The sequence below is a fragment of the Hemicordylus capensis genome, chromosome 1 (assembly GCF_027244095.1).
Source record: "Hemicordylus capensis ecotype Gifberg chromosome 1, rHemCap1.1.pri, whole genome shotgun sequence".
Taxonomy (NCBI): domain Eukaryota; kingdom Metazoa; phylum Chordata; class Lepidosauria; order Squamata; family Cordylidae; genus Hemicordylus; species Hemicordylus capensis.
In genome coordinates this window covers 414145533-414159387 of record NC_069657.1, presented here as the reverse complement: position 1 = coordinate 414159387, position 13855 = coordinate 414145533, and positions in this window count along the sequence as shown.

Genomic DNA, 13855 nt, shown 5'->3' with positions numbered 1-13855 from the left:
ATGTTCTTTCCCCTAGCTTTGAAAATCTGCATTTTTCTTTGTTTGCATCACAGCTTCAATGTTTCTTAACTGGGGTGGGGGGGAATTTCCTGTTTTGTTTGTTTCAAAGAAAACTGTCTGTTATGGAAGTTTATGAGAATCTTAGTTTGCTCTTGCAAGGATGAAGCAGGGTATCTTCCAACATTTATTTATGTTGGTTTTAAACAAAGGTTGCAACAGTGCTTCAGTGTGTGTGTGTTGTGTGTGTGTGTGTGTAAAAATAACAGAGGGCCAAAATCTGGTTTTGGTAACGTCGGAGCATTTCTGCTGACTTCAGTGTGTAGCAACATATATATATAGAACTCAGAGAACAATTTGGCAGTGTTCTTTCCACTGAGTATATGCAAACGTACAAGAGTGTTATCCATTGTCACCCAGCTGGAACGGAGACCTAGGCTTTTCCCACAAGTACTAGAAGTACTACAATTAGGAAATCCATGATGTTATGCCTTTAGTTTAAAATCCCCGGGGCTGAAATTTTATATTCACGACTTCAGCCCAGAACATGTTTGTACAATTGAGTTACACACATTGCCTGAAAACCTTGGTGTACCACAGAAACGATCACCGCGATGCCAATGATAATGGGTTTGTGAAAAATTACATTTTAAATGGAGGATAAGCCATCAATATTGTGTTCAGAAACTGTAGCAGGATTCCATACAGGAGTGCAGAAAAGAGGAAAGGGACAGTGGCTACTAGCATTTCAACACTATGAATTTACTTGTTTGAAGTCAGGTTGTCAAGGAGTGGTTTGGCACTTGAGACTAAGATGATCACATTGATTGTGGCCTGAACTTTCAAAGGCTGCTTGATCACATACATCAAGATCAGCATCCAGACCTTTAGCAGAGTGGTGCTCCATTGGTGGAAGTTGCTTCCATGAGCAGAAGAAGGGTAGAACTCACACAAGAGGGCATTGCATAAGTGGAACTCTTCTGTTCACAGGAGCCTCAGTTGTAGTTTCTGATGTAGTGCCATTCATCTAAAGAGCTTGCTACCACCCCAGGATATCAGTTGCCCTGTTGAAGTCTGTTAGCAGCCTGATCAGAAGATGCTTCCAGATGTGACTTCACTACTTGAGAAAACAGGTCACAATAGGGATGTGTGAGCTGGCCGTTTGGTTCGAATCCAGACCGGACAAGATTCGAAATGATGACCTGGCCCAGTCTGGCTTTGGACTCAGTCAAACCGGGTCAGCTCCACTACAGCCATCAAACTGGGCCAAACCAGTTCATGGGCCGGTTCGAGGATACTTGTAAAAGGGATTTCCTTGAGGATTGCCCTTTAGAAATCAATGGAGCATTCTCTAACCCCTAACCCTAAAGGCTGTCAGGGGGGAGGGGGGCAAAAGAAAGGGGTCTCCGTACCTTTAGTGGAGGCCGTGGATTCTGTGTTGGAGGCAGTGAGGTGGCAGCAGAGCCACTGGAGGTGGTGAGGGGAGGTGGCAGGGGCTCCTCCAAGCCACCCGCTGACCTCCTGAATGAAAGCCTGGGCCAGCTGTGGCCCAGTTTGGGCCTCCACACACATGTGGAGGCTGTTTTTGTGAACTCATCACATGCACAGAGGCCATTTGCATCACCACATAGGAACATAGGAAACTGCCATATACTGAGTCAGACCATTGGTCTATCTAGCTCAGTATTGGCTTCACAGACTGGCAGCGGCTTCTCCAAGGTTGCAGGTAGGAATCTCTCTCAGCCCTATTTTGGAGAAGCCAGGGAGGGAACTTGAGACCTTCTGCTCTTCCCAGAGCTGCTTCATCCCGAGGGGAATATCTTGCAGTGCTCACACATCAAGTCTCCCATTCATATGCAACCAGGGCAGACCCTGCTTAGCTATGGGGACAAGTCATGCTTGCTACCACAAGACCTGCTCTCCTCTCTACACATGATGTGTGTGGGGATGCAAATAGCCTCCAGTGTGTAGCCAGCCTGGGCTGTCATTTGGGAGGATGGCGGGGGGCTTCCACTGCCGCCGCCTCTGATGTATCTGCCACCGCCTTGCCTCGCTGCCTCTGCCATGGCCTCTGCTACAGATACGGGGCCCCTTTCTCTCACTCCCCTCCACAGCCTTTCGGATTAGGGATTAGGGAATGCCCTCTTTACTTGTATCATCAATGATTCCTATTTACAAGTATCCCCCAAATGGCCCATGAATCGGTTCTTAGAACTGAGGCTGGTGTGCTTTGACCTTGGACCAGCCGAACCGCGGTTTGAATCAAGCCAGTTTGCACATCCCTAGATCACAACTAGATCTAGTCCAGTTTGGCCATTGAACCAGGCTGAACCTGTTCACAGGCCAGTTCGGGGATATTTGTAAAAGGGAATCCTTGATGAGTCCCCTCTTTACAAGTAAAGGGGGCAGTCGCTAATCCCCAATCTTAAAGGCTGCAGGGTGGGTGAGGGAAAGGAGCCTCCGTGCCTTTAGTGGAGGCTGTGGAGGCTGCGGTGAAGGTGGTGAGGCAGTAGTGGAGACATCGGAGGCAGCAGGGCAGTGATGGAGCCTCCTCCAAGCCCTCTTCTGGCCTCCCGAGTAACAGCCTGGACCAGCTGCAGCCCAGTACGGGCCTACACACACACGCAGGTGCCATTTTTGTGACCTCTGCACATGTGCAGAGACCATTTGAGTCACCACACAAGACTCAAAGACTTTGAGTCACCACAGAGACCATTTGAGTCACCAGTGCGGCTAGCCCATGCTGTCATTCAGGACGCCAGTGGGGGGCTTGATGGAGTCCCCACCACCACACCCCACTGCTTCCGATGTCTCTCTGCCACCACCTTGCCACCTCCTCCTCCATGGCCTCCGCTAAAGTTACAGAGGCCCCTTTCTCTTGCCCTACCCCCCCCCCGCAGCCTTTAGGATTAGAGAATGCACCCTTTATTTGTAAAGGGGAATCCTCAGGGATTCCAAGTATCCCCAAACCGACCTGTGAAGCAGTTCTTAGAAGCAAGGTCAGTCTGGTTCCAACTTGGACTGCCTGAACTAGAGCGGTGCAATTCGAACAGCGGCTTAAATTGAGCTGACTCACACACCCCTAGGTCACAACTATGATCAGGAGCACTTCTTAATATTAACATCTATAATCATAGATGTGTCATAAAGTTTTATTTCAGGGAGAAGTTTCTCCAACCCCTTGATCATTTTCGCCGTACTTTTCTACTACTACAAATATTTATATACCGCTCTTCAACCAAAGTTCTCAAGGAGGTTTACATAGAAACATAAATAATACATAAAGAAGATGGTTCCCTGTCCCCAAGGGCTCACAATCTAAAAAGAAACATAAGGCAGATACCAGCAACAGTCACTGGAGGGATGCTGTGCTGGGGCTGAATAGGGCCAGTTGCTCCTCCCCCGCTAAATATAAGAGAATCACCACTTTAAAAGGTGTCTGCTCAGTTAGCAAGGGAAACACTGAACACACTGAGGCTGTTCTCATGAGCAGTCTAGCCCAGGCTTGGGTAGCCTATCCTGGGCTAGGCTACTCTTGTTGGGTGCTAGGATCCATGCAGATCCCGGCACTCCTTCCCAGCCTAACCCCACTCCTTACTAAGCTCTTAGCCCCACTCCTTACCAGCTCTTAGCCAAGCCACTGACACTGAGACAGGCACCTAGAGTGCCCATCTGACAGAAGAATCCCCCCCAAGGCACCGTGATCATTGCAGGAAGCCTTGTGAGATATGCAGAGGCTGCGATGACGGGTCCTGGCTTCTGTTTATCTGTGCTGCTGGGAGTAATGTGAATAGTCTTCCACGCTGCTCCTGGAAGCACAGATCATGTGGGTGTGCAGTTTGCGTGCAACAGGGGCTGCACATGATCGTCTGGGGGAAGGTAGGTTGAGCCCTGCCTCCCCCCACTGCTCACCTGCGAGCGTGTTCATGTAAATAGCCCCATTATATTTGAAATACCACTGAACATACTATATTTGAAAGACTGGGGTGGGGAGACAGGACAGATAGATAGGACACTCCTCCAGCCTCCCAGGAGCCAGGGCAACCCCTTAGCTTCCTTCCTAGCCAGGAACTTGCCTGGGTGAGACCATGTGTGCAGGGTGATGCAAGGTGATCTCTCCTGCAGATTTCAGCAAATGTGTTGGATGGACCTGCTGTGGTCCAAGGCTTTGGAATTTGCTCCCTAAGGAGCAACATGTAATTTTTCACTACATGTAATCCTTCACCAGTGCAGTGAGAGAGCAGCCTAACAGAACCTCCTAACTGCACTGATACAGTGAGAACGGAAGCAGCAATTTTTGATGTCCTCCCCTTCCCCAGGAAGTCCAGCCAAAACTATATCCCTGAAGGCTGCACAACCCTTAGGGACATATTTTCAAGGGCTTCCTGAGGAAGGGAAGGGAATTGCCCAGGTGCAGTTAGTTGGGAGGTTATATTAGGCTGCTTTCTTGAAGCACTGGTGCATCCTTGCTCTATATGTCAGCTGGTAGTCTTCTGAGAGCCATTACTCATCATAAAATTTCCTGTGCCAGAATTACACAAGTGCAATAGCAGCCAGTGTGGGCGCCACCAGAGGGGCTGTGAGAGGCACCTTTAAGAGTAAATTAGTAGGTGCTTACCTCCGACTGCACCTGAAAGCTGCTTAGAGCAGAGGCACACCACCCAGCACCTCTGCCTCAGGATTGGCTCCACCACTCACCTGGCCTCTGCACATGCGTGGAGGCCATTTGCTGCCCCCCGCCAACAAATGACCTCCACCAGCTGAGTGGCAGAGCCGATCCCCCACTGCAGCAGGTGCTGTGAGGTGCACCACTTCTCTGAGCAGCTTTAAGGTGCACTGCCTCTCACCCCTCCACCCTGCCCCCCAGGTGGCACCCGCATCAGCTGTTGCTGCACATGTGCCAGATCCCTCTTCCAATATATATGCATACTCTATGGGCTTGTAAGTCAGATTGCAGCACACACAGGTATCAGCAGGAAGCTGATACTCATTTCGCTTTCCTTTGCTCCATTTTAAGAGCTGACACATTTTAAAGGGATCATCATCCTGACTGTGATGCATTGTGTAGCTAGTTATTTAATTCATTGCAGTGTTTGTTTCATTATGTGCCTCTGCTTTATTTGGAAGGTCAATGATTTTAGTGAGTTTCTCTACTATTTTTGTAACATGCTTTCGTTCTGTTTGCAATTTCCATTATGACTGCTGATGGTTTTATGGAATTTCACCAGGCTGCCTTAAAATGCCATTTAGCAGAAAAGTGGCATACAAATATTTCAATCAAATACAACTGCGGAGGAAAGAACATTGGCATGACCATTTCCATGATGCAAAATGCGTGTATCTTCATACTCACATATGGATCTAAACATATTTGGAGTGGTGGAGGGGTGACCTCTCCAAACATAACAGAGTTTTCAACTGGAGCTCCAAACAGCCTGAATGAAATGTTGGACATTCTGGGAAATAAATTACTGGACAATTGATGAAAAACAGCCTTTCACTTGCAAATCATTGTGCAACCAAGTTATGTAAGAAGGAAACACCAGGGAGGTAAACTCTTGGATTGGCAGTCAGATAGCTTTGCCTTTCAAACACCATGCATAACCTTTCAAATTCTTTGGGGAGGAAACAACAGCAACAGAATTTGGGTTAACACGTCCTGATTGTATAAAAGGGGAGAACCCTCTGGGGTGGTCTTTCAGAAATTAATGACTTGTCAGAGAACTGAGAGTAGGCTGAGGGCCAACGAAAATATTAAGACTTGGTGATGCACTGTGCTGGACTCTTCTATGCCTGTTGCACTCCGTATTCCATTACACATCTCAGGATTAATGAAGTAACCTTGGGTTCACCTATGATAAAGATAGCTGAGAGCATCTTCTCCATTTGGGACTTGGGCTGCTTCCGCCGTGAGATAAATGGAGGCAGCTGCTTCAGGTGGCATTATTAAAGCATGGGGCATTGTCAGCTATTTGTGTCTTTATTGTTGCTATTATTAATGGCCAATATGATCTGTAGGATGCTAGTGATGTTGGGGCAGTGGTGGGCTTGTAAGGTTGCCCTGACACATTTGAGAAAAGTGGTCATGCAAGCAATGCTACTGCAGTTATCCCCATTTTGAGTCCATAGCAGCCCCAGTGTGGTTTGCACCATTGCCAGTACACTGTGGTTTGCATTGCAGTGCACAAACAGTGCTAGCAGTGGTTTGCATTGCACACCATGTTGGTGATGATGATGATGATCATCATCATCACCACCACCACTACCCCACCACCATCTGTGGATAATTTTTTCATGTTTCATTGCTATTTATCATCACCACCATTTTATATCCCGCTCTTCCTCCAAGGAGCTCAGAGGTATGAAATCAAATAAGTACATGTTTATTTTTATACTCACAACGACCCTGTCAGGTAGGTTAGGCAGAGAGATACATGACTGGCCCAGAGTCACCCAGTGAATTTCATGGTCGAATAGGGATTCAAACTCGGCTCTTCCTGGTCCTAGTCCAACACTTTAACCACTATACTACGCTGACTCATTATCATCAGAAGTGGAGAATTTCAGATTTTCTGTCTAGATCCAAAATGACTTTGAACCAATGGACAGATTCTGAAGAAAGAAGTCTGTTTCTAGTCAACACAAACTCCGATCATCTCTTCTAGTGATCCAGTAAAAACATGGCCTCCGAATTCAGAAGAAGAGATAGGGAGAGCAAACTTTGAGGGCCACTTTCCTTATCAAGATTGCTCTTCGACCTAATTAGTTAAATCACCTTACTAATTTATGTGCTCAGGATCTCATCACCCTCATCAAACTACAGTTCCCAAGAGTCTTTGGGGGAAGCCATAGTAATGAAGCTGATACAAAACCAGTCAACATTTGTAGTATAGATATGGTGGCTCTGCAGTCGTGTTGGTTCAACAGACACGTCGACTGTCATGTCCTCGGTAGGGCATTGTCAGTCAGAGAGAGTTCTACAATGTCATCAGGAGCCTCCAGCAGTTGGGACTGACTGAGATCCCTGATGTTATGGAACCCTGTTGGCCCTCCCTATGCCCTTCCCTCTCCTCCCCCCGACATCCGACTTATGTTTGACTGTGGGAGCATGGAACATCCGCCATGGCTTCCTCTTCACTCTCAAGGGAGCACATTGTGCACACAAAAAGGTGCGTTCTGCAGCTCCCATTTAAAGAGACTCCTAAAACAAAACAAAACAAAACAAAACAAAAAAACCCCTCCTTCTAGGTGCCTGAGTGGCCTGGGTGCTTGTGGGAATTGCAGTTTTTGATAAGGCTGCAGCCATGGAGCCTCTGGCATTACTGTACTATTTATTATTATTTAAACAGCACCCCAGCACATTTCCCTTAGTTTACCATTACATCCCCCTCACATTAGTTGTTACCATCATGAAGGCAGGGACAGCAATGCAACATGGTGCAGCAGGGCAGAGGAAGTCTAGGAGTGGTGTCGGTGTGTGTGTGGGGGGGGGGCACTTTTCTCCAAGGCTCTCTACCCAAATTAGATCCATAAAGACTGAGATTGGAAATTGCTGAAATGTACTTCTTGCCCATCATTTCTGACAGGCATTGGCTGCAGCTAGATATACAGGAAGACAGGAAGCCGCCTCATATCAAATCAGACCATTGGTCCATATAGCTCAGATTGTTAACACTGATGGAATCTTTCCTAAGGTGCCAGAGATTGAGCCTGGGGTCTTCTGCATGCAAAACAGATGCTCTACCATGGAGTCACAGCCCCACCCGCAAAGGTGGCATCCATGGGTCTCCCATCCAGGCACTGAGCACATCAAGACCTGCTTAGCTTTAGCAAAGTGGCTGTATTGTGTGCCCTTAGACCATGTTCTGAGATCCTTATAAATGTAATGCATATATACAAATAAATGTATTACACTGTTATCCTTTGTTTCCCCCAGGGAGCTCAGGGTTTTGTACAAGATCCTGCGATAATATATTGTTAGGTGATAGAATGCTAATTAGCATGCACCTTAAACTCCAAGTTTGACTTTTGGGCCAGTAACTAGCATTTGCTGAACGGCAAATATTTTGTAGTAATAAATCCCAACTGCAAAATAGATGGTATTCAGGGGTGGGAAAACAATTTAAGTGATTACACTAACAAAAAGCACTCCTTTTGCTAGAAAGTTTATATGTTCCTAGCTCTGAGCACAAACTTTGTATCTGTTGGGAAAGAGGGAAGCATAATCCTCCTCTCCATAACATTTGAAGAAGTTTGCGAAAGCACCATTAAATAGACACTGGTGTCAAAAGATTGTGCCATAAAAACAAACACTAAAACCTTCAGCACAAATTAAATCATCCTCATGTTTTGGTGGAGTTGGAAGGCAGGCTTGGTCATAAAACCAGTGATTCATTAGTGCTAATTAGCCATTTTTCCATGCCAGCAGTTGCAAACTAAAGAGAGAGATTGTTTTCTGCCTTTAAAAAAAAGTTATAGTAATGGTAAGATTTATAAATCACACTCTCTTGCAAATTTAATCCAATGCATTTCAAAGCAGGCTTATGAAACAGATTGAGGATGTTGATGGGGAACTATGGGGAAAGAGCAGCACATATCTTAGCTTTTCTAGAATGTTTGGAGCCCATCAATGTTTTGAGATCAAACCATTTCCTCCCAGGACATTGTGGGTGACAACACCCAGAGTCACTCCTCTGGCATATGACACAAGGAGTTGCTTGTATTATTCTGGTGTTACGAGTGATTTGGGAGTGTCTTTCCTTCTGCTCTTTGTCTCATGCTATAATCTGGGTGATGTGAGCTAATATTTTTCAACTAGCCTAACCCCTCAGGACACAGAGTTAGATTAGATGGCTGCCATAATGAGGAAAATTAATCCAAGTAGTTCCACTGGCTGGACATGATACGCATTGCTGGAGAGACTGAGCAACTACAACAGTTGCCACAAATATTTATATACCGCTTTTCAACAAAAGTTTCCAAAGTGGTTTTCATAGAGAAAAAAATAAATGAGTGAGTGAGTGAGATGGATCCCTGTCCCCAAAGGGCTCACAATCTAAAAAGAAACATAAGATAGACACCACCAACAGTCACTAGGGGTGGTGGTTGATGTGCTGGGGGTGGATAGGGCCAGTTGCTCTCCCCCTGCTAAATAAAGAGATCCGCCACTTTAAAGAGTTGCCTTTTTGCCCAGTTAGCAGGGGCATCAAGCAGTAGCTCTAGAAGTATTTATTACCCAGGGAAAGGAGAAAAGGAAAGATTGTGCTGTCGAGTGGATGTTGACTCCTGGTGACCACAAAGCCCTGTAGTTGTCTTTGGTAGAATACAGGAGGGGTTTACCATTGCCATCTCCCATACAGTATGAGATGATGCCTTGCAGCATCTTCCTATAGCGCTGCTGCTCGATATAGGTGCATACCAGTGAGGATTCGAACTGACAGCCTCTTGCTCCCTAGGCAAGTTGCCTCCCCGCTGCGCCATACCCAGGTGCAGAGCTATAATTGGGCAGATGTGCTATAAGAACACAAGCTGCCCAGAGCCTGGGAGCCATCTCCCACCTCCTCCCTCCCCCCGCTGGCCAGCTGATCACATCTGCTGCTTCTGCCTGCCATTCGCTCACTGCCCACTTGCCCGTCACCTGCTCAGTCACTAGCGGCACGGCCTTTTCCTGCCCACTCTGCCACTCCACCTACCCTCTACTCCACCTGTAGGGACTCCCTGCTGTCGTATCGAAAATTCTCCCAATGACGCTCAATAGTGGGCATATCCACCCGATATTCCTTTCAGACCGGTACGATTACAGAGCCCTATGTGAAAGAACTTGTGCAGGTTGTCTTGGGGCTGAAGGAGGAGCCTTGTCTTGCCACCTTGCATAATCTGAAAGTGGCCCTTCTTGTCAAAACCGGATTCTATTGCGTGATCTGTCTGGCTTCTATTTCCAAATCCGTAAATGTACTGGGTCACCCTAAGGCAAGACTGCATAATGTCAGCTCTCCAGCTGTTGTTGGACTACAACTCCCATCATCCCTCACTATTTGCCCCTAAGGCTGGGGATCATGAGAGCTGTAGTCTAAAAGTTGCTGGAGGGCCAAATTTCTGCAACCCTGCTCTAATGGCTTAAAGAAATAATTCTTCTAAGGATGACCTAATCAGACTCTGCTTCACCCCATTCTATTACTTTTACTTTTGCTGAGGGTACTTCCTGATGGCTATAGACCATCAGGAAGTGCTGTAGGTTTGGCTGCAGGTTTGATGGGGCCCTCAGCAAGATGACTTTTGGTGTACCCCATGTAGCAGGGTGTGTTCCCTCCCCTTTCATGGCAGCAGGTGCTGGTTTCTTTTATTCTTAGCAGGCCAGTAGCAGCACTCTGGCTGGTGTCTCTTGCCCACCATGTTTGTTCTCCATAATGCCATGACACTGTGTGGGGCATTGTGGAATTACAAAACATGGTACATGGCTGTGTGAGGGGGCATTACAGGGAACAGGACATCGATGCATGCCTTCCACTTCCCCATCCAGTCCTTGAGTCTATGTGGATAGCAGTTTATTCCAGCTTGAACAGAGATTTTGATGGGAGACATTACAGGGCATCTGGTTGATGCTTAGACATGTCACATTATTTCCCAGGGCCCTCTGCTGACAATCCATGAAAAAGCCATGCTGTTTCAACACTGCCTTTATTCTGACTTGAAAAGGGACCAGCTTTTTCACAGATTGTCAGCAGGTGGCCTGCAGATTTTATTTATTTGTTTATTACATTTTTATGCCACCTCAAACAACCAGACTATAGGCAGTAAAAAGAAAACTGAAACAGCAATCAAAATTAGACAACAATTAAAACATAATTTAAACATATAAAACAGCACATTAAATTAAATACCACCAAACGTCTAAGTAAAAAGATGCATTTTAAGGCCCCCTTAAATGGCAAAAAAGAAGTTAGACCCACTATCATCATCGTCATCATCATCATCAGTAATTCTCCTAAACGTACCCATTGCTAATCCCATGTGTGGCAGCTCTCGCAAGAGCAGCTGCCTGGGAGATAGCAACAGGGATGGGAGTCAATGGTGGCGGCAGCGGGCCGAGGCAGTGGCGGACTGACCTGGCCCTGGCCAGGCCAGTTGGCCAGAGGCAGCAGCAGTGGGCCTCCCTGGCCCAGCCACCAGGAGGAAGAGGCGGCCGGAGGCGGTGGCAGTGGGCCAACCTGGCCTGGCCACCCACCGGGAGGAGATGGCGGGAGGAGGTGGCGGGTCAGCTTTCCAGCCTGCCCACAAGCCATAAAGCATGGAGGGGGGGGAGAAGAAGCGGGACAGCCAGCTGGCCCATCAGAAAGCGTGGGAAGGGGGGCGAAAAGTGGGTGGCGGTGTGTGTGTGTGGGGGGGGAGCGGCTGGCCAGAAAGTCGAGCATGCCGGCATGGCAGGGGGTGGGGGGAGAACAGCAGCAGTGGCTGGGCCAGCCGGAAGCACAGATGCTCTGCACCCAGCCCAGCTAGTTATTATTATTTAACATATTCCTGTACTGCCCAAACTCCTGTCTCTGGGCAGTTTACAACAGAAAGGTTAAAATATTAGCTAAAACAGAATAAATGACAGAAAAGTTAAAAGATTAATTAAAACAAAATAAATGATAACAGAAAAGATTGACACATGACAACAATTTAAAATTTAAAAATATTTTAAAAACAATGTTAAAACTATCAAAACACGACATTTAATTAAAAGCCTGGGTGAATAGATGCATCTTTAAATTTTGTAAGAGATGGGGAGGCTCTTATTTCAGCAGAGAATGCATTCCAAAGTTTCTTCGGGGCAGCAGCGGAGAAGGTCTGTCCCCGAGTGGCCACCAGACGAGCTGATGGGGGTTGGGAGTGGGAGGCACTGCTTTGCAGTGGTTCCGCTCCTACTTCTCGGGTAGGTTCCAGATGGTGTCCCTTGAAGACTGTTGTTCTAGGGTTAGGGTAGCCAGCATGACACACAGAAGAACCATTTCCCCTGCTAAATAAGCAAAGACGTGCTTTTTAACCTGGTGAATCTCTTCTTTTTAATAAGAGGAGAGCAACTGGCCCTATCCAACCCAGGCAAAGCATCATTCTAATGGCTGTTCTGGTGTCTGCCTTCGGTTTCTTTTTAGATTGTGAGCAATTTGGAAACAGGGAAGCATCTTATTTATTATTTATGTTTTACAGTGATATAAATATTCATTGTTTTCATATTCATATTTATGTTTCAATGTAACCTGCTGTGAGGACTGTGTTGAAAAGTGGTACATAAATATTCAAAGCATTGTAGTACTGTAGATGGGGATATGGTAGGCACACATATATGTCCCATTCACTGTAATGATCTCACACTGCACATGCACTCACATTGTTTGGCGGGATGAGGAGCAGAAATTCCTCCTCTTGTCATTTCTTTGCCACACTTGATTGAATTAAACCCAGATAAAGTAGGATGTTCTCCTATCTAAGAACATAAGAACATAAGAATAGCCCTGCTGGATCAGGCCCAAGGCCCATCTAGTCCAGCATCCTGTTTCGCACAGTGGCCCACAAGATGCCATTGGGAGCCTACAGTCAGGAGTTGAGGGCATGCCCTCTCACCTGCCATTACTCCCCTGCAACTGGTATTTAGAGGCACCCTGCCCTTGAGGCAGGAGGTGGCCTACAGCCCTCCGACTAGTATAAGATTCCTTCCTTCCTTCCTTCCTTCCTTCCATAGACATTTAACACCGAGTGGAACAATCCTTGTGTGTCTGATTCACTATGTAATTCATTTTAAGTGAAAAAGTTTGCATTCCAGAGTTATACCATGGACATTATTCTATTCACATGTCTCTGTGGAATATTTTTACTCCAGTGCTCTGCTCCAATAATCCATGCACAGAACTGTGTGTTCCATCAATAGCATGAAAAGTGTAAATTCTGCAAAAAATATGTTACCATTTCCTTTCGCTCAGCTGCCTATTCGAGCAATTTGGCTGGAGGCTTTTGCTACAGTCAGGGATTTAATTTTAATGCCATTTCTGCAGTTGTTTTATTTAACTTCTCTTTGTTGTATTTTTTTTTTAAGATCATGTTAGTCATAAATTGACTAAATGGATTAAAAAAAGATTTCTTAGGTAGGGGAACACACCTCCTAATTGTGTGGAGAACACCCGCAAGTTAGCATCATTGACCATGCTCTGCTGATAACAACCTTATGAATACTTAAGGCTCTGGGTCATGACACGACTGAGATCACTGAAAGAATGGAACTCTGTCTCTGAAAACTGTGTGTTTAGGTACCTAAAGCTGGAGATGGAATGGAATGGAAAGATGGACTTATAGGTCCTGATGGAGCACAAGGAGTGGTGGTTTGGTGTGGGAGGAGGAAGGTGAATTGGTATTGGCTGGAAGGGTGGAATAGGAATGTGTGCTCCTGGTCCAAGCCTGGCTTTCCTTGCCCCCAGCCTGGCCCTCTTTCCTTCCTCTAGAAAGCCTCAGTGCTTAGGAAAGGGAGGGGGTTTACTTTCCTCCTCTGCTCCTTTCATGGCCCTCGGGGGGAGCTCCCCTGATGGCTCCCAGCTTGTTCCTTTCCAGGGAGCCCGAGCTGTCCATCTTGCCACTACTGATCTCTTAACATAAGAACATAAGAACAGCCCTGCTGGATCAGGCCCAAGGCCCATCTAGTCCAGCATCCTCTTTCGCACAGTGGCCCACCAGATGCCGCTGGAAGCCTACAGGCAAGAGTTGAAGGCATGCCCTCTCTCCGCCTTTTTGGCTGGAGGTGGCCTATGGCCCTCCGACTAGTAGCTGTCGATAGACCATGAAGTTATCCAAACCCCTCTTAAAGCTATCCAGGTTGTTGGCTGTCACC